Genomic DNA, 20,474 nt, shown 5'->3' with positions numbered 1-20,474 from the left:
TCTACTCTGCCAAGTAGAGACATGGCCTAAGGGAGCCCAGGGATGGATTATTATGGAAAGCTGCCCTGAAGACAAAATCTATCCCAGTGTTTGCCTTTGTGTGGCATTTGTGTGTGTGTGTCCTTTCCTGACACCAAATCTCATTCTTATGAAATTGTGTTTCGGTCAGTCTTCTGAGTACATAGCACAAAGCAAAAAAGAGGTGAGCATGACAGACTGACACCTGCTTGTGCCAGGGAAAGAAATGGGACTGGGCATGTTGCTGCAGGCACTTTCTTTCCAAGGCCCAATCTGAGCAGTGACCTTTTTAATGAGTCTTCCCTGCAGGCCCTCCACCCCTGCCCCTATCCTCTCAGAAGGTCAGCAAACAGTGCCCTTGGACCAAAGCTAAACAAAGAAACAAATCTTTCTGGAGCTAGAGAGAAATAGGAAAGCAGACAGTAGGTCAGTCCCAGAGGAGCCATATTCAGATGGCCATGGATGGAAAAAGAAAATAAATTGTTGTTAAGACGATTGAATAAAAAATGTAATTGAATGCTGACCTCGGATATGACTATAAGTCAGTCACTTAATCCTTCCTTTGCCTCAGTTTCCTTATTTGCAAAACTAGAATAATAATTGCCTGTCAACCTCACACAGAGTTGTTTTGGAGACTGAGTAATGACAAGAATGTAAAAGTGCCTCCAGAAGTTAACTGGAAAGTTAAGTTATATAAATATGAAATTCAACACAATTTAATATAAATTATTTATAAATATGAATTAAATATAGTTAACATATAAATATAAACATATTAACATATAAATATATAAATATAACTTTATATAAAATATAAATATTGAGTTTCTTATTTTAGGTCTGTAATAAAACGGAGGAGAACTTATAAATGGGGTAAAAAGGAAGGAGTGTTGGATTTGGTAGTTCTCAAAGTTGTGTTCAAATGCCACTTCTGGTACTTAATAGCTTTATAAAAGAGATTCTTAACCTGAGGTCTGGACAGCTAGGTGGCATAGTGGATGGAGTGCCAGAAGTGAATTCAGAAAGATTTATCTTCCTGTAACCCTTGGGCAGGTCATTTAGCCCTGCTTCCCTCAGTTTCTTCATCTGTAAAATGAGCTGGAGAAGAAAATGGCAAACCACCCTAGTATCTTTGCCAAGAAAATCCAAAATGGTGTCAAAAAGAGTCAAATGCAACTGAAAAGACTAAACCAGTGATTCCCAAAGTGGGCTCTACCGCCCCCTGGTTGGTGCTGCAGCGATCCAGGGAGGCAATGATGGCCACGGGTGCATTTATCTTTCCTATTAATTGCTATTAAAATTTTTTAAAAATTAATTTCCAGGGGGCTAAGTAACATTTTTTCTGGAAAGGGGCGGTAGGCCAGAAAAGTTTGGGAACCACTGGACTAAACAACAAAACCCTGGGGTCCACAGACTTCCAATGGGGCCTTTTCATGAGACTTATGAACTTATATGGGAAATAAATTAAATTGATTTCCTTCACACTCTTATGTATCTTATTTCATGCACTTATTATTCCAAGAAAGGGGGCATCCACATATCTCATCATATTGACAAAAGGACCCAAAACCAAACAGGATTAAGAACCACTGCTTTAGGTAGGTGACTTGAAATCTCCATTTCATAATTCATAAAATGATGGTAGAAAGGAAGGATTAAGGTCAAAAATACTTTATACAAATTTTCTCATTTAATCTTCACAAGAACCCTGCAATGAAGGGTTTGTCAGTATTGTTGTTGTTTAGTTATTTCAATCAGGCCAAACTCTTCATGACCCCATTTGGAATTTTCTTGGCAAAGACAAAAGAGTGATTTGCCATTTCTTTCTCCAGCTCATTTTACAGATGAGGGACTGAGACAAACAGAATTAAGTGATTTGCCCAGGGTCACACAACTTGTAAATGCAGGAGGCCAGATTTGAACTCAGGAAGATGAATCCAGGCCCAATACTCTATCATCGTTCTACCTATTGGCAATTTCATCTATAGACATGGAAGCCTAAGCTGAGTGATAACTTGACATAGTCAGCCAGCTTATAACTTTTGGAGGCAGGATTCAAACCCAGATCCTTCTTGATTCCTGATTCACCACTTTTCCCCCCTATGTGAAACTGGAGCAAAAGGAAGGTCCCAAACTCCTTTCATGAAGCAAGAATCAAGACCAGAGGTGTAAGTTTTGTCTTAATCCTCCAGTTTCTCAACTAAATCAATATCATCTGCCTCCAAAAACAATTTCCTTGTCTACAAAATGTCAATAATAATCCCTACTCTTTCTTCTTCACTAGGATCTTACAAGGATCAAATAAAAAATAAGGAAACACTTTATGGTTTTTTTGATAAATGGCTTATTCTTTGTTATTCTGATCTTGATAAACAGCAGCAAATATGAGCAATTCCATATACAAGGGCAGAAAAGGAGTATTATACATGAAACTATGAATCTCCATTATATACTAGTTGTTTTTTTCCCTAAGTATATGATATATTCAGCATATATTAGTTCCAAAGTTGTCCTGCTTATCTGTGTCTCATCCTGAACCTCCTACTGTTCTGTTCTATGCATTTTTATAAATGCTTCATTAATGCTCTTATTTTTTTATCATTATTATCTTCCGTCTCATCACTAATTTTCTCCTCCTTCTTCCACCCTCGAAAGTAGGAATTTCCCCTTAACTAGTTTCATTCTACCCTTCTGGTCTATCAACTCTCTGTCAAGATATGGAAAACATATATCATCATCAGTCCTCTAAAGTCACATTTAGTCATAAGTCTTTCTCTCTCTCTCTCTCTCTCTCTCTCTCTTTTTCAAACCCTTACCTTCTGTCTTTGAATCAATACTAGGTATTGGTTCCAAGGCAGAAGAGAGACAAAGGGATTTTTTTGCCCAGGATCACACAGTTAGGAAGTGCCTGAGACCACATTTGAACCCAGGACCTCTCATCTCTAAGCTTGGCTCTCTGTCCACTGACCTACCTGTCTGCCCCTCATAAGTCTCTCAAAATCCTTTTTCTTTATATTACTGTAGTCAGTATGTAACTTTTTCTTCTGGTTCTGCTCCCTTCACTCTTTATCAACTCTTTATCAGTTGATATAAGTCCTGGGAGCATTTTGTAGTCAATCGATTGCTATACAATGTAAAAAACAGGATGATGGCATGATGATGATGATGTTGATGATGATTAATGAGGATAGTATTAATACTGATTCTAATGACAACATGGATGGTGGTAATGATAATGATGATAATCAATCAATCAACAGGCATCTGATGTGTGCCAAGAATTGTGCTAGACACTAGGGATACAAATATAAAAATGAGACAGTCCTCAAATGAATTTAAATTTTACTTGGGGGATAAAACAGGTTCAAGTCTAAGTAAATTCAAGATATATGCCCCCCCCCAAAATACATAGTGGGACAAGATTTATGAGTGGGAGTAGGGAGAGAGAACTAGCAAATGGTAGAATTAGGGAAGACCTCGTGAAGAAGGAGACACTTGAGCTAAGCCTTAAAGGAAGTTCTCTAAGAGTTCTAAGGTGAGGAAGTAACAAAAAAGAGCATTCTCAATATAGAGAGCCATCTGTACAACGCATGGAAATGAGAGATGAAATGTTGTCTATAGGGAGCAGCAAATAGTCTAGTTAGGATTATAGATTACATGAAGGAAGATAATTATGCAATCATCCTGAAAAAGTCCTGGCACAATGGAATTGAAAGGTAGAATTGGATAGGATTGTGGAAGGGAGAATGCTGACATAGATGGCTATGATGGAGTGAGAAGTTGTGGATAGAGAAGGGAACATTGGTATAGGCCTCCATCTATGACTCAAAACTACAGGTGATAAAAACTTGTCAGTCATGGAATCTTGAGCAAATCATTTGATATTTCTTTAAACCTCAATTTCTTCACTGGTAAAAAAAGAGGGTTAGGTTCAAGTGGTCTCTAAGGACCTTTCCAGCTCTAATATATGATCTTTTCCTAGATGATTTCCTAGTGCACTTACTAAGCACTTTTCTGACTTTAATTTGTTTTCCCAAATAGATTCCCATCAGGGAAGAGTAGACATTGACCAACTAACATGAGTGTTAGAGCACCTGGCAAATCTAATTCTCATTTTAAATTATTAATTAGCTTTTTGGGAAAAGCTAACTCACTAACATGAGTTTGTGTAGTGAGATTCAAGTTTCTTTCCCAGGGTCAAATCCCCTGGATAAGCTGACTGCTGCAATTTTAAGATCAGCAGACCTGAAATAATCCATCCTGAACTGAACAAGTGACTAGAAGTCCATGGGAAAATGTGCATGCTGAATTCACTGATGGTGGAGATGTAGACTGACCCCACTATTTTGGGAAGCAATTTAGAATCGTGCTAATAAAGTTAAAATAGCCATACCATTTGACTCAGAATTACTATTTCTAGGTCTAAATGTATCACAGGGAGCTCATAGATAGAAATATAGGTACCACATATATCACAATAATCATTACAACGTGTGTGTGTGTGTGTGTGTGTGTGTGTGTGTATGTGAGCAAAGAACTGTAAAGAAAGTGCCTTTTTGGGAGCAGCTGGATAGCTCAGTGGATTGGGAGCCAGGCCTGTAGATGGGAGGTCCTGGGTTCAAATCCGGCCTCAGACACTTCCCAGCTGTGTGACCTTGGGCAAGTCACTTGACCCCCATTGCCTACCCTTACCACTCTTCCACCAAGGAACTAATACACAGAAGTTAAGGGTTTAAAAAAATATATTAAAAAAAAAAAGAAAGTGCCTTTTCCCAAGGAGGAATGGCTAAACAAATTATAATGCATGAATGTAATGGAATTAGATTGTACCTTAAAAAACAATGACTATAAAAATTACTGAGAAGTATGGAAAGATGCATGAATTGATGCAGTGTGAAGTAAACAGAACCAGGGGGCAGAACTACAAAAATGACAGCAACAACATAAATGGAAAGAACAATCATAATAAGAAACAAACCAAAAGAGAATCTAAGTATTGTGCAATTAAAATGCCAAAGGTTGTCCTCAAAAAAAATGATGAAAAAAATGTCATCCCTGCCCTATTTTTTTGCGAAAGGACTAAAAGGATAGAATATTATATATACCTCAGACTTTGCTGATGTCCTCTTTAGTTTTATTTTTTCTTCTCTTTCATTCCTTATTAAAGGGATCAGGAGTAGAAGAATGAGGAGAGAGATGTTTGAAAATACATGATTGTCTTGTCTTGCTTAGAAGACATAACAGGCAGAGTGTGAGACCTGGAGACCAAAGGCAGGTCAGGCTTTGGAGAATCATTCAGGAAGTGGGAACAGGAACTGGGGTCAGAGGGGCAAAGCCATTCAGGTGGCTGACAACCACAAATGGAATATATGAATTGCTTCTAGCAGCCTCACCTTGATGATATGATATTTAAAGAGCACACTAAGGGTTACACACTGATCATAATAAGCCATGGAGGAGGATACTACAGGTATTATACCCATTTTATAGAGTAGAAAACTAAGGCCAAGATTCACTTAGTGTCAAACAACTAAGTGGAAAACTCTTGCCCTCTCTTGATTCTCTCATCAGATTACTTCCACTATATCAGTCACTCAATTTTGGGCCTCCACTTCTGGAAGCTGAAATGCTTATGATACACTTGATGTGGAAAGACTAATCTAACTGAGTAAAAATCCTGGTGCATTGAATTTTGTTAAAATTCAGTTTCAATTATTTTCAGGTACATATAGTTAATTAAATTAGATTATTGCAAGCGAGACTTTGGTGAGTTCCTTGGGGTATATGTGGTCTGGAGAATGGGCAAATTATTTAACCTCTTAGTACCTACCATAACTCTCAAAGACTATAATCTATAGAATAGTTACCAATCTGCATTGATAATAGGAATTTCTTTTTCAGTAGAAAGAATAGTGGATCTAGAGTCATCTTTTCATTTCCCATTAGCTGCTCTAAGATAAGGGCAGGGAGGTTGCACAATGGTTAGAGAGCTGGGCCTGGAGTCAGGAAGATTCATCTTCCTGGAACCAAATCTGGCCTCAGACACTTGCTAGTTTTGTGAACGTGGCAAGTCATTTGCCTCAGTTTGCTCATCTGTCAAATGAGCTGGAGAAGGAAATGGCAAATCACTCAAGTATCAAGAAAACACCAAAAGAGTCACAAAGAGTTGAATACAATTGAAAACAACCAAATAATAATACCTGTGTTTCCTCAAACAAATGAAACAAATGCCTTTAACCTCTCTAGTCCCTTGTTTCTTCAATATGAGTGGAGACATCCTGAGAATGAACTATCCTAATTTAATAGATGATAGTGAGAGGTTGCCTGTAGAAGCTGATAGAAGAAACAAACATGTACATGACCAGATAGCCCAAGAGGGAAATCAAAGCTTAGGAAGTTCAGAAGTTCTTAAATTCAGGAGTTTGGGCATTGGATCTTCTAAAGGAAAAGATTTCCTGATGCCACGTGCTCCTTGGAAAAAAACGATCTACATAGAAAGCAAAGTCAGTGAGCTCCTCAGACATAGTAGATCCTACAGAAAGAGGATAGTGTCTCCAGCAACTCTCTTCCCAAAGGGAGCTAAGAGTCTGGAAAGCTCTGTGCATGATGACATGGAAAAGATAGATTTCACTGGAATATCAGAGTATAGCGATCCTAAGTTCATTTGTTCTGAGCTAAGTTTAACGTGGTATTATTTAAGTGATGTGGGCCAAAAAGAATACACAGAGCTCCACATACGTTCAATTTATTAGGGAGATAGATATTCCCTAATTAGTTGGATTTAAGACTTCTTCACAGTCAAGGACCCTTTTGACTTGAGAGTTGCAAATGTTTATATAGGATAAGAAAACACTAAAAATGGAATAAGTTGGTACAATTCATGGCCAATTCCAGAAGTGGGGTTGGGGGAGCTCCTGTGATTGGATGAGGGCAATGTTCATCAGCCAGGACTACTTGCAGGCCTTTTCATAGGTCATCAATTATCAATATCCTGTCAACAGTATTTTGGGGGACTTTTCATAAGTCACATGGCTTTCCACAGGTGACGAGACCCTGTCAGCAAGGTCTTGGGCTTTCTGTAAATTATCTGGTCATCTCAAAAGAGTTTGTGTCTGCAACATTCTAGAATTCAAGAACAGTGAGACTTGGGATCCCTTAGGAAGTTGGGGCTTTAAAACAAAGATCACGTAAGAGTGTAGTAGTGATTCAAGAAGTGAACAGTATTGCTAAGATATGTGAATCTTATTTCTAACATCACATATTTAGGTGGAGCGGGGATGGGGTCACTGCTAAAGCAACAGCACAAACAGAAATAAGTTCTAATAATAGATCTAATTAATATAGCATGAATCTATATGATAAAGCAAATACAATTAATATAATTATAGATGCATGAAAAGTATCACCTATATATAATGAGTTAATTAATTCCAACCTACACAACTCTTATTACCATAATATGAACTAGCATGACTGACTGAAAATATTCCTACTCTGCTTAACTCACTAATACAGTCACTGACAATCATTAAATCTGAATGAACTGGGTAAAGACTGATTAAATTGGGTAGGGCCATCATAATTAATTTTTAAATAACCTGTGTGCTTTTATATCAATTCATGGGCTCCAGGAAGGTCCTTTGGGTTTTTTTTAATATTTTTTATCCAATGACATGAGTGTTGTTCCTTAGCTGATACTTCTGTCATAGCTAGAGTGAGAAAAACAGGAACCGAGCACCTTTTATAATCTACATTTGGGGAAACCTCTACCAAAATTATACTATAAGATTTTCCTGCTGCAATGCTCAGCAGAAACAATTAAACAAAAAGAGAAAATTACAGTATTAAGATCAGCCTTCACGCTCAAATAGTCTTTCAGAGGCCCTGGGTCACAGATTACATGTATGGATTGCTGATTTTCTGTAACTTCGGATAACAAGATCATAGACCTAGAGCTGGAAGACACCTCTGAGCCAATACCCTCATTTAATTCCCAATATTCTACTCTAATTTTCATTTTACAGATGGGAAAACTGAAGCCCAGGAAGGATAAGTAACAGAATAAATGTATTGTTCTGAAGGTCTCTTCTAGCTCTCAGATTCTATGCTTCAACTAAAGAACTTGAAAACGACTTGTCCACAAGTAGTTTAAACATTGCTCCTATAACCTTCTCTATATTACTATTGGAGTCAGGAAAACCTGAGTTCAAATCTGACCTCAAATACTTTCTAACTGTATGACCCTGGGTAAGTCACTTAACCACCCTGTTTTCCTCAGTTTCTTCATCTGTAAAATGAGAGGTAGAAGGAAATGTAAACCACTATAGCTTCTTTGCCAAGAAACCTCCAAGTAGGATCACAAAGAGTAGAACATGACTGAAACGACTGAACAACAAACACTATTAGTTTGCCAAGCAAACCTTTTCTTCATAAATTATTTCAGTGAAGTTTAGCCCAACACAAATTGTCATTAGTTCTGATTTATGAAATTTTCCTATAAAGGTAATTATTTGATGATGATGATGATGATGGTAGTAATAATAATAATAATAACTAAGTATTAAAATCTTGACACAGACATGTGTGAAATGTGGCAGCATCTAAATAAAAAGTTTATATTCATCCTGAATCCACCTCTGAAAAACTTATGAGATGGGTTAATGGTAAGTAAGTAAATGAGGATAAATCATCTAGGCAGTGTAGTGGATAGAAAGCCAAGCCTGAAAGTCAGGAAGTCTCATTTTCCTAAGTTCAAATCTGACTTCAGACACTTACAAGGTATATCACCATGGACAAGCCACTACCCTGCTTGCCTCAGTTCTTCATCTATAAAATAAGTTGTAGAAGGAAATGGCAAATCACTCAGGTATCTTTGCCAAGAAAACTCGAGTTGGAATCAGGAAGTATTGGACACAACTAAAGAATAACAAAAATGCTTATTGACTTGATGGGACTAATCTCTCTTACCAGCCTAGATTAGAAATTGACTCAATCTCTAGTAAGGATAATACAAGACTTTCTTTATGAAAGGATTTTTACCAACAAGAATGTGTGAATTGATCATTCTAAACCCCACCTAATTTAAGAAATGCAAATCAAAACAACTCTAAGGTACCACCTTACACCCAGAAGATTGGCCAATAAGACAGTAAAGGAAAATGATAAATGTTGGAGGGGATGTGGCAAAACCGGGACACTAATACACTGCTGGTGGAGTTGTGAATTGATCCAACCATTCTGGAAGACAATTTGGAATTATACCCAAAGCACTTTAAAAGAAGGCATGCCCTTTGATCCAGCAATACTACCACTAGGTTTGTACCCCAAAGCAATAATAAAAAAGTGTTGTACAAAAATATCCATAGCTGCACTCTTTGTGGTGGCAAAAACTTGGAAAATGAAGGGGTGTCCATTCAAGAATGGCTGAACAAATTGTGGTATATGATGGTGATGGAATATTATTGTCTTGTAAGGAATGATGAATTGGAAGATTTCTATATGAACTGGAAGAACCTCCATGAACTGATGCAAAGTGAAATGAGAACCAAGAGAAAATTGTACACAGAAAATGAAACATTGTGGAACAATTGAATGTAATGGACTTTGCTACTAGCAGCAATGCAATGATCCAGGACAATCTCAAGGGACTTATGAGAAAGAACGCTATCCACATCAAGAGAAAGAACTGTGGGAGCAGAAATGCAGAAGAAAAATATGTGACCTGTCACTTGTTTATATGGGTACATGCTTTAGGATTTTGGTTTCAAAAGATTGCTCTATTACAAATGAATAATATGGAAATAGGTTTCAAGTGATGACATTTGTGTAACCCAGTGGAATTGCTTGTCGACTCTGTGAGGGGTGAGGAAAGAGAGGAGGGAAAGCATGTAATTATGGAAAAATATTTTTTAAAAAAAATTTAAGTGATTTTTAATGAATAAAAAAATGTGTGAATATCTATTCCTGGCCAGGTTTGCTTTCCTTCTTTGTTAATGGAAGAGAGTTCTAAAGAGGAAATCAGTATGTCATAGAGCCTGTATGCACTATGTGTATTATGTCTGAATTGACTTAAGCTCTGTATTTTGAATGTTCTAGCATCAAAGCAAAGTGTAAGCCTGGATAAAGGTTGTAAAGAAAAGTATTTTAGAAGCTAGATATATCATAAATATTCATCCATCAAAACTTCTTTTCAGAACTCACTCAGTGCTGAAGCCCAGGAAACAGTTACCTATAAATTTATCTGTCAACATATTTCTTCTCTTTCTGACACTGTATTGTGTCATTTCAGCCTCATGGTCTCCCACCAACAGAGTCTTATTCCTACTTTACCATCTTGCAGGTCTGCAGTCCATCTTGTTTTTAACTATGATTACTAGTGAGTCTATGTTTGGGTCCACATTATTCTGAGTCCAGAGGCTGTATTTAACCCAGGACATGAAAGTGTCACATGCAGGCAAAGAGATTCATGGCACCTCTGGGAAATGGCAGTGTTTAGATGGGAACAAGGTCAGACTTCACTTATTTATGTATGGAAGGTGTGGGAAAGCTAAGGGAACTCTCTCCTCAAATATTGAGGGAAACTAATCCAGATTGGAAAAGAGAAAATTTAAGGAAAGAAGAACTGATGTTTTAAATTTTTATTTTTATTCTGAATGTAAGCATCAAAAAAGGAAAAGCATTTCCATATAGAGAACAGAATACAAAGATGATTCTATATGAAATGATGCATCATCATTTTAAACCACTTTTTTTAAAAACCCTTACCTTCCGTCTTAGAGTCAATACTGTGTATTGGCTCCAAGGCAGAAGAGTGGTAAGGGCTAGGCAATGGGGGTTAAGTGACTTGCCCAGGGTCACACAGCTGGGAAGTGTCTGAGGCCAGATTTGAACCTAGGACCTCCCGTCTCTAGGTCTGGCTCTCAATCCACTGAGCTACCCAACTGCCCCCTTAAACCACTTTTTTAAAGAAAGCCTTGTATGTAATAAATCTCACCTATTACTTTCAAAATTGACCTGATTATCTGTGCTTCCTTCCATTCTATTCATTTTTTACTATCTAAATTTTTATTTTTTTACTTATTAGCCACTACATACACCAAAAAACATTTCAGTAAACAAATGAATAAAAAATTATCTGCTAAACCACAAATTCCACATTGTTTAGAATTTGTTTAAAAATATGTAATTTATATACGTGTGCTAATATAAACATCCTGTGCTTTTTGAGTTCTCTTTGGATATGTTTTACTTTGATACTGTTTTCTCTTGATTTTGTGGCTTATTTTTTAATGTAACCATAGTATGCATTATTCTTATTTTTCTTTTCTTTTCATTTCTTTATCTCTTCCATTCTATGCATTTTAAAAAATGTTTCAATAGATCACTATTAAATTAACCTATTCCCTACCTCATAAAATACTCCTCCAATTAAAAACTGAAAAAATAAAAAAATCCTTGTAACAAATAATTATAGTCAAGCAAAATGAACATATACAGTGACTGTATCCAAAAATATGTCTCTTTTTGCACCTTATGTCCATCATCTCAAAGGATAATTTATTCTTAAAAGAAAGAACAGAATCTTCGAGCTCTATAAAAAAGAATAGTGAGCATTCTTAATTCTGCTTATGGACATCAGGTTGCATAATTTTCCACTCACCTATAACTTTATTATCCTCATTTTATCTATTCATCAGACGAGCCACTTTTTAAGTAATGGGTAATGGCTTTTTATTAAAATGTCCTTTCAGTGACAAATGCATTAGGTTTTTATGATCCTTCACATATCTGCCTTCAAAATGGCAGCACCGACTCCACATTTCTTGAGTAGACAAAGGTTACAAGGTGAGACACTGAGAAATAAATTCAAGAGTCTAACTGAAGCTTTCCTTGGGAAGGTAACATATATGGCTTCTCACGTATTTGCAACAAAGTTTCTATTGACCTGATGAATTCTGTCATTTTTATGTTTGTAGAATTCTGGCCAAAATTTTCTGTCCAGGGAAGCAGCCAGATGGCTCTCACCAAGCACCAACACCAAGAATTCCCAACTGCCCTGTCCTTCAGCACAGCACAGTATATTGAGAATATTTTTGGAAACTAGTCTCTTGGTAAAGCCAAAAGAACCAGGACAAAAGTGCTTCTTGGAATTACTTTAATAAGTGACATTTGGGGGGAAAGGGAAGAATTGAGGGTTGGATACTTTTGAGCTTTTGCGGATTATCTAGGGGGAAAGAAAGGAAAAGACAGCATCACAGAGGACTAAACTTCAAAGAGGAAAGGGGATAGAAGGAAGAGAGAAGGATAAATATGGAAAGAGTTTATAATAACCATTCTTTCTCAATAAATAGTTTGACTTTTTATGGATACGTAATCATCTTTTACTTATTATTGATTTTCCATGTTTTCTGTACGTTATTTTTTTCAAGATTATGAAAGAGGGACTGGGGATGGAATAAGGGGAATGGCTATGATTTAAGTAGCTTATAGAACTCCCAATGTGGCAACTTCCTAGACTGATCCATATAAGCTCATCATCAATTACTTATAATCTTAACGAATTTCCTGGGACAACTGAGATGTGAAGTGATTTACCACTTTACAGAGCTGGTTCACTCAGAAACAGAGCTTGAACCCTAGTCCTCATAACTCCAAGGAAGGCTCTCTCCCCTTTTCCTGCATATTGGTTCTAAAATTATTCCTGATTCCATTATCATCTCTTTTTTTTTTTTTTACTATAGGGTAAAATAATCTCTATAAAACACGTCAGGAAAAGTCTCAGAACATCAAAACATTTAGCATTTTCTAATCCTAAGTTTCCTCACCTCTTCAATTTCAATGCAATTACCTCAAATTGATTCACAGAAAATGTTACTTCACTCCACACACATGGATACATGACTGGATGCTCTCTGTAGGGGAGATAGTATTGGGTTTGAAGTCAAAAAGTTTATTCGAATTCTTATCCTGTTATGTTGGACAAGTCACTCAATCTCTTTTAGCTACAAAATCAAAAGGTTGTACTGTTTATCTGTAAATCTATGATCTATAAAATTTCAATTGATGCTTACTTGTTTAGAGAGGGAATGTTTGTGTTCATTACAAATCTGAGTAAATATTTATGTTTCAACTTAGTCACTCCATTTTTTACATTGCCTATTTATTTGTTCCACAATATTTTCAAAAGAGTTGATGGATTTTTTTAAATTGAAATCCTGCAAAAGGATATAATGTACCCTAAGTTTAGTTTGGGTTTCACACCGCCATCTTGAAATAAAATGGTAGCCATTAAATTTCAAAGAAGCATATTCTTTTGTAGTTCTTAAGGGATTTAGAAGAAATTTGATATTTAAGTAGCAGTTGCAAAAATGTGTGACTGTACTATGGGAAGACTACAGGCTCACTAAAAAATAGTTAAATTCTTAAAGGGCTTAGATGTTATGACTTTACTCAAAACTATTCCCCATTCTTTTGTGACAAAATCCTTGTTAATGGTTTGGTAGCTTATAGGAGGGCCAGTTAGCTGGAACAATAGATAAAGCCCTAAGACTGCAATCAGGAAGACTCATGTTCCTGAGTTCAAATCTAGCCTCAAACACTTCCTAGCTGTGTAACCTTGGCTAAGTCACTTATTCTCATATACATCAGTTTCCTCTTCCATAAAATGAGCTAGAGAAGGAAATGGCAAACCACACCAATATCTTTGCCAAGAAAACCCAAAATGAGATCATAAAGAGTCATACATGACTAAAACCACTGAAAAAGCTTACAGGAGGGTCAAAGAGTGATAGACTCTGTGAATACAATGGTAGACAGAACTCCCAAATAAGAAAATTTTGCCTAATGCCAGGTCAGTGTCTTTTTTGCAACTTGTAACTTAAAAGAGTTGCCTAGAACAATGATATCAACTCAAAATAGAAAGTCACTGATTTTGAAGATCCTAGGTTGGCTTTAAATATATTATATTCTATTTTTATTTATTTTTTAGATATTTCTTGATTACATTTTTTAAAATTTTAAACCCTTAACTTCTGCGTATTGACTTATAGGTGGAAGAGTGGTAAGGGTAGGCAATGGGGGTCAAGTGACTTGCCCAGGGTCACACAGCTGGGAAGTGTCTGAGGCTGGATTTGAACCTAGGACCTCCTGTCTCTAGGCCTGGCTCTCAATCCACTGAGCTACCCAGCTGCCCCTTGATTACATTTTAAATCGTTTATTTATTTATTGTTACATTAAGATCCCCAAGCATCTCCCTCCCCTCCCCACACTAGAGAAGGCATTATTTGACAAAAAGTTATATGTATATATCAAATTATGTCTTGCTTGTTTCTATTTATCAGTTCTTTCTCTGAAGTTAGATACAGATAAGTCATTCTTCAAACAAAATTTCTGTTGCTCGATATTGATTCTACTGTATACTGACTCTCTTGATTCTACTTGTTTCATTCTTCATAATTTCACATAGGTCTTTCCATGTATATTTAAAATTTACCTGCTCATCATTTCTTATGGAACAATAGTGTTCTATCCAAATCATTTGTCACTTGTTTAGCCATTGATGTGCATCACCTCAGTTTCCAATTCTTTGCCACTACAAAGAGAACTGCCCTAAACATTTTAGAACATAGAGGTTCTTTTCTTTTTCCCTGATTACCTCAGGAAATCAACCTAATAGTGTTACTGCTGATTTTACATTGTAATCTAGTTGGCATTCAGGAGTCTTACATGTTACTTAGGATCAGTGAGTTTTACATTTGACAGCTCTGACCAAAGCACTGATAGGTAAAGAACCTACCCAGGGTCACACAGCCAATATATTTTAAATGCTAAATTTGAACTCAGATCTTTCCAACTCTAAAGCCAATTCTCTAACCACTATGCCCAGTTGCCTCTCTGCTTGCAGGAAGGTAGAGATAAAAAAAGAGTCAAACTCCCAAAGATACTTCTGGATAAGATCAAATGAGCCATAAAAATTACTAATAATTGAGAAGTCATTAAGATTGAACTCTGGGCCATGTAAATCCCAAGCTTCAGTTCTAAAGGAATGAACATTATGTCTATTTTACTCTTATAGAATACCACACCATGTGGTATCAATCACCAGTGCTCCATGAATACTTAAGGAATTGAATCTAAAATATACTCAGATTTTTTATGAAAGAGATGAAGATGTTTTTAAATATAGGTCTTAGATTCTATGATCATGTAGGTACACAAAAAGGTAGGCTAGGGAATTTATAAAAAGTGAATTATTATTCAGACTTATAAAATGTGAATTCTTCTTCCTCTTAACTCTATTATTGTTCAGTTGTTTTTCAGTCACATCCAGCTCTTCATGACCCCATTTGAGGTTTTCTTGGCAAGAGTGGTTCGCCATTTCTTTCTCCAGCTTACTTGACAGCTGAGGAAAGTGAGGCAAACATGGGTAAGTGATTTACCCAGGGTTATGCAATTTGTAAATGTCTAAGGCCAGATTTGAACTCAGAAAGATGAGCCGTACTGACTCCAGGTCCAGCACTCTATCCAATGTACCACCTAGCTACCCCACTTCTTAGCTCTAGTAGCATTTTATTTTTACTAATTTTATAGCAATTAGTATATTCTGTCTTATAAACTGTTATTTTTGTACTTGTCTCATTTGCCCCCCACCCCCACCCCAGATTAAAGTTCCCTGAGGACAGAGATTGTGTCTTTTGTACTTTGACATCCACTTGCAAGGTTTATAGTCCAGTGTAATCCATATAGAACATTCTCATGAAAGGTTTGATCGAATGGAACGGAATTGAATTGGATTTCCTTTCTTATAGTAGATGCTCAAGAAAGGTTGAATTGAATTGACTTGGAGGAAACAGGTGGAGAAAGTTTAGAAATGCCAATGACTCTGAATATTTAACCCACCCCTGTCTGTCATCCCAGTGGTTCCTCTTAATGAATGCTGTCCAGTGGGATCCAATGCTGAAAGGCCAAAGCCTTCCATTCATTTGAAAACCAAACTCCATTTGACTTTCAAGTGAATTTCCACATAGAGAGGAAGATAAAAGGAAAGGACAGAGGTGCTTATCTTCTCATCTCTAGCAGAGACAGTCCTGGAACTTTTGAAAATAGCATACAATAAATTCCTTAAAAGAGGACCTTTCAACTTCAGCAAGGGTTTGGTGCATTCTTCCTTTGGGGCAAATTTCTTCTTTTTCACCACCCCCAAGCATCTCTGTATCAGAGTAAACTTGATCATTATCAAAAAAGGGGGGGCATGAGTTATCTCCTTTTTTAAAAGTCCCAAATTTCTTTCATTTCAAAAATAAAATAAAAATCTTCCACAAGCCTCACATCTCTAACTCTCTACATTCCCAGCATGTGATAGAGGCCTTTTATAATTCATCAAAAAGGCCATATATAATGAGATCCGTTTTTACTATACTGCTGGATCTTGTTGCTGCAACCTCAAGTAACTGAAAGACTTCTGGATATTGTCATGGTTTCCAACTTGACAAATCGTGTTGTTAAAAGCAGTGAATCATATGTGTGTGATATGTCAGAGGCTCAGTGTATTCACCACCACCACAACCACCCTCAAAAGAATATTTTTGGGTATAAGCAGAGCTAAGGCATAACTGAACCTGCTGGTAAGGGTTCAAGGTTGTAACTAACATTCTCAAAGAGAGATACATGCTGCAATTGGCTTCCCCCAAAATCTGCCAGGAAATGAGGTACCTTATCTCTTCCTAGCCCATTGGTAAGGCAGAATTGGAATGGATATGAACATAAAGTAGTACATAGTAGGCCCTTATTCTGTGTAGGACTATGTACTTATTTATATGAGAGGAGATAAAAAGAGATATGAGCCGTAATCCTGGCCTTGCCTACAGTTAGAGGCATGCTGGAACCAACTCAAACAAGCTTTGCAATTGGAAGACCAACTGTACAATTTTAAGTGTTACATGTTTTGTTGACTGTCTAGACTTAAGAAAGTGGTAGAGAAAATGTTAATGATACAGAGAGAGAGGAAGGAAGGAAGGAAGGAAGGAAGGAAGGAAGGAAGGAAGGAAGGAGAGGGAGAAGGGGAAAGAAAGAAAGAAAGAAAGAAAGAAAGAAAGAAAGAAAGAAAGAAAGAAAGAAAGAAAGAAAGAAAGAAAGAAAGAAAGAAAGAAAGAAAGAAAGAAAGAAGTAAGTCTCAGCTATTGGATATTTTTATATATCCATCCAGTTATATCTGATTCATCATTCAAGACTCAGCTCCAAGAAATCTTACCTCCAAAAAACCTACTGCAGCTACTCAACATGATCTCTTCCTCCCTTGAACTCCTATGTACTTTTTTTTTAAACCCTTAACTTCTATGTATTGACTTATAGGTGGAAGAGTGGTAAGGGTAGGCAATGGGGGTCAAGTGACTTGCCCAGGGTCACACAGCTGGGAAGTGTCTGAGGCCAGATTTGAACCTAGGACCTCCCGTCTCTAGGCCTGGCTCTCAATCCACTGAGCTACCCAGCTGCCTCTCCTATGTACTTTTTATCTATTATATGACATTTAATCAGGTTCTATCATATTCATTTTTAAAATGTTCATATGTGTGCCTCTTGTCTGTCCAGATTGATTATAAGCTCATTGAGGACAGAGTCCATGCAGAGGGCAAACAGATGGCTCAGGTGCTACTTCCTAATCTCCTCAGTATGTTCCTAGTGTCCAACCTAGTGGGGGGTTAATAAATATTTTTTACTTATGAAATGCATTTAAAATTTAATTTTAAAAATTATTTATTTTTTTCACATTAAAATACCCACTTAACTCCCTCCCTCTGCTCCCCACACTAAAGAAGGCATCATTTGGCAAAAAGATATATGCATATGTAAAACTATGTCTTGTTTGTTTCCATTTATCAGTTCTTTCTCTGGAAGTAGATATACACAAGTTATTCTTCAAATAATATTCCTGTTGCTGTAAATAATGTTCTCTTAATTCTGCTTATTTCGATTTCCATAATTTTGTGTAGATGTTTCCATGGGTTTTTTTTTAATTGCCTGATCATCATTTCATATGACACAACTTGTTTAGCCATTCCCCATTGATGGGCAATTCTCTCAGTTTCCAGTTTTTTACTACCACAAAGAAAGCTGCTATAAATATTTTAGAACATCTAAGTTCTTTTCCTTTTTCCATGATTACTTTAGGAAACAAACATAATAGTGATATTGCTGGGTCAAAGGATATATACAGTTTTATGATGCTTCAGACATAATTCCAAATTGCTTTTCAAAATGGTCAAATCAGTTCATAGTTCCGCCAATAGTTTATTAGTATTCCCATTGTTCCATATCATGGGAAAATGTTTATTGAATTAAATTATAACTCATATTTCACTTTTAAGATTTACAAGGTGTTTTCTTCACAAAAAAAACCCTGTCATATGAAGGTTATTATCACCATTTTACATATCTGAAGCTTAGAGAGAGATTAAATGAGTTGCTTTTGGTCTTCAGTTAGTGAATATCTGAAGGATTATGCTACCTAGATATTAACAGAAGTGAACCCAACAGAACTGGATAAATCATCTCTAGTACATAAAGCCCTCAGCTTCCTTACTCCCCCAAACAGACCTTTTAATCTAGAAAATAAAAGAGGTGGGGATGGATCAGGAGGGAGACGAACAAGTAAAAGAGGAAACAGAAAAAAGATAAAGACAGAAACAGACAGAAAAGACAGGGGAGAGAGAGAGACAGAGGGAGGAAAAGATAATAGAAAGATGAAATAAAAATAGATGGTAGATAGATTAGAAGGATTGATGAATAGAGAGAAAGAGAGATAGATAGAGAGATATATAGAACATTTATTAAGTGCTTACTATGTGTCTGCCAGGCACTATCCTAATTGCTTGAGATACAAAAGCAAGAAAACCCAGATGGTCCTTACTCTTTAAAGAGTTTACATTCTAATAAAGAAGACACATGAAATCAAGGGGGAGGGAAGTCATCAGGAAGGTGGAGCAGACAGAAGAATAAGCTGAAAGTTATCTAACATGATGTAAGACAGCAATTCTCAAAGTTCAGTCCCAGAATCCTGGGGAGTCACTGACACCTTTCAATGATCTGTGAGGTCAAAACTATTTCATAATAAAACTATTATTTGTCTACTAAAATACCTGCCTTTTCCTGTAATAAATCTGTATGAGGTGAGGTTGACTGTATATACTTCAATAATAACAATATATCCCTATATAGTAAATGCAGAAGATATGAGAATCCAACTAATTTATGTTTCAGACATTCAAGAGAATTTGAAAAAATTCACAAGAACAATGTCACTTCTTGTTAAAATTTTTTTGAAAATATGGTGATTTGTTTAAAATATATTTTATATTAACATATAATGGGTTTGTTGTTAATTTTAGTGAATACTTTTTTAAATTTTAGCAGTTTTAATTTCTAATTCAGTAAATATCAATGCCAAGAAAATCTCATGGATAGCTTTGGAATCAGGAAATGAGGAAAAGTAAGTAACTTTCAGGTGTGTGAAGGGGTCTGGAGACAAAAATATTTCAGAACCATATCTAAGAAAATATCTGACTATGTGAGGAGATCTGAGTTCCATTCCTGTTTCTACAATTAACTCACTGTCTGACTTTGAGCAAGGCCCATTTTTGATTTGGTCTTCAGTTGTCTTATCTGAAAATTGAGAAGTAGATTATAGATCCCTCCCCAATTTAATAATCTTAACATTCTATGGACTTTTCTCAAGTCACACAACTAGTAACCAGTTAGGACTGTGGATTCGTGATTCCAAATAGAACATTCGTGTTTAATCTGTGTAACACTGTTCAAGTGTGATGATTTTTTAAAAAATGATTTGAAAATACTCTAACCTGAAAAATTTTCCCCCTGAATATCTAGTATTAACATTGGAGGGAGAACACAGCATAGTAGATACAAAGTTAATCCCAGGAAGCCCTAGATTCAAATTCCATCTCTGATATTTGCTGGCTTGCGGGACCCTACAAGTCATTTATCAGTACCCAGGCATTCTCTAAGACCCTGCAGAGAAGGCATTCAGTTGTGCTGATAAAGAATTTGCTCACTGGAGGTTCCTTATACCAGTGAAATCCCAGAACCTAGTTTGTGTTGGGGGTTTTTTAACCTTACTAAGCTTTTTCCTTTAAGTCACTCCAGTGGGATGTCTGAGCTATTGTGAATAAGAACACACACAGGGTCTAAAGTTCAGAGCACTGATTCCCCCCTGTTCTTTCTTCCTTTTCATTATCTACCTCAGTTCAGTGGAATTCAGGGTTAAATCTACTTGAGTTTAAGACTGGAGAATTGTGGATAGTCCTTGCCATTCACTTCTATAGGTTTTTTTATAGACTGTGACTTTGGAAGTCATTGAAGCTTTTTTTGAGCATCTGTGTGTGTGTGTGTGTGTCAGTGTGCATGTATGTGTGTGTGTTATGTTAAAGTCTACATCTTTTCCA

The sequence above is a fragment of the Gracilinanus agilis genome, chromosome 1 (genome assembly GCF_016433145.1).
Source record: "Gracilinanus agilis isolate LMUSP501 chromosome 1, AgileGrace, whole genome shotgun sequence".
NCBI classification, from domain to species: domain Eukaryota; kingdom Metazoa; phylum Chordata; class Mammalia; order Didelphimorphia; family Didelphidae; genus Gracilinanus; species Gracilinanus agilis.
The sequence above is the reverse complement of the archived record's forward strand: the minus strand, read 5'-3'. Positions refer to the sequence as shown.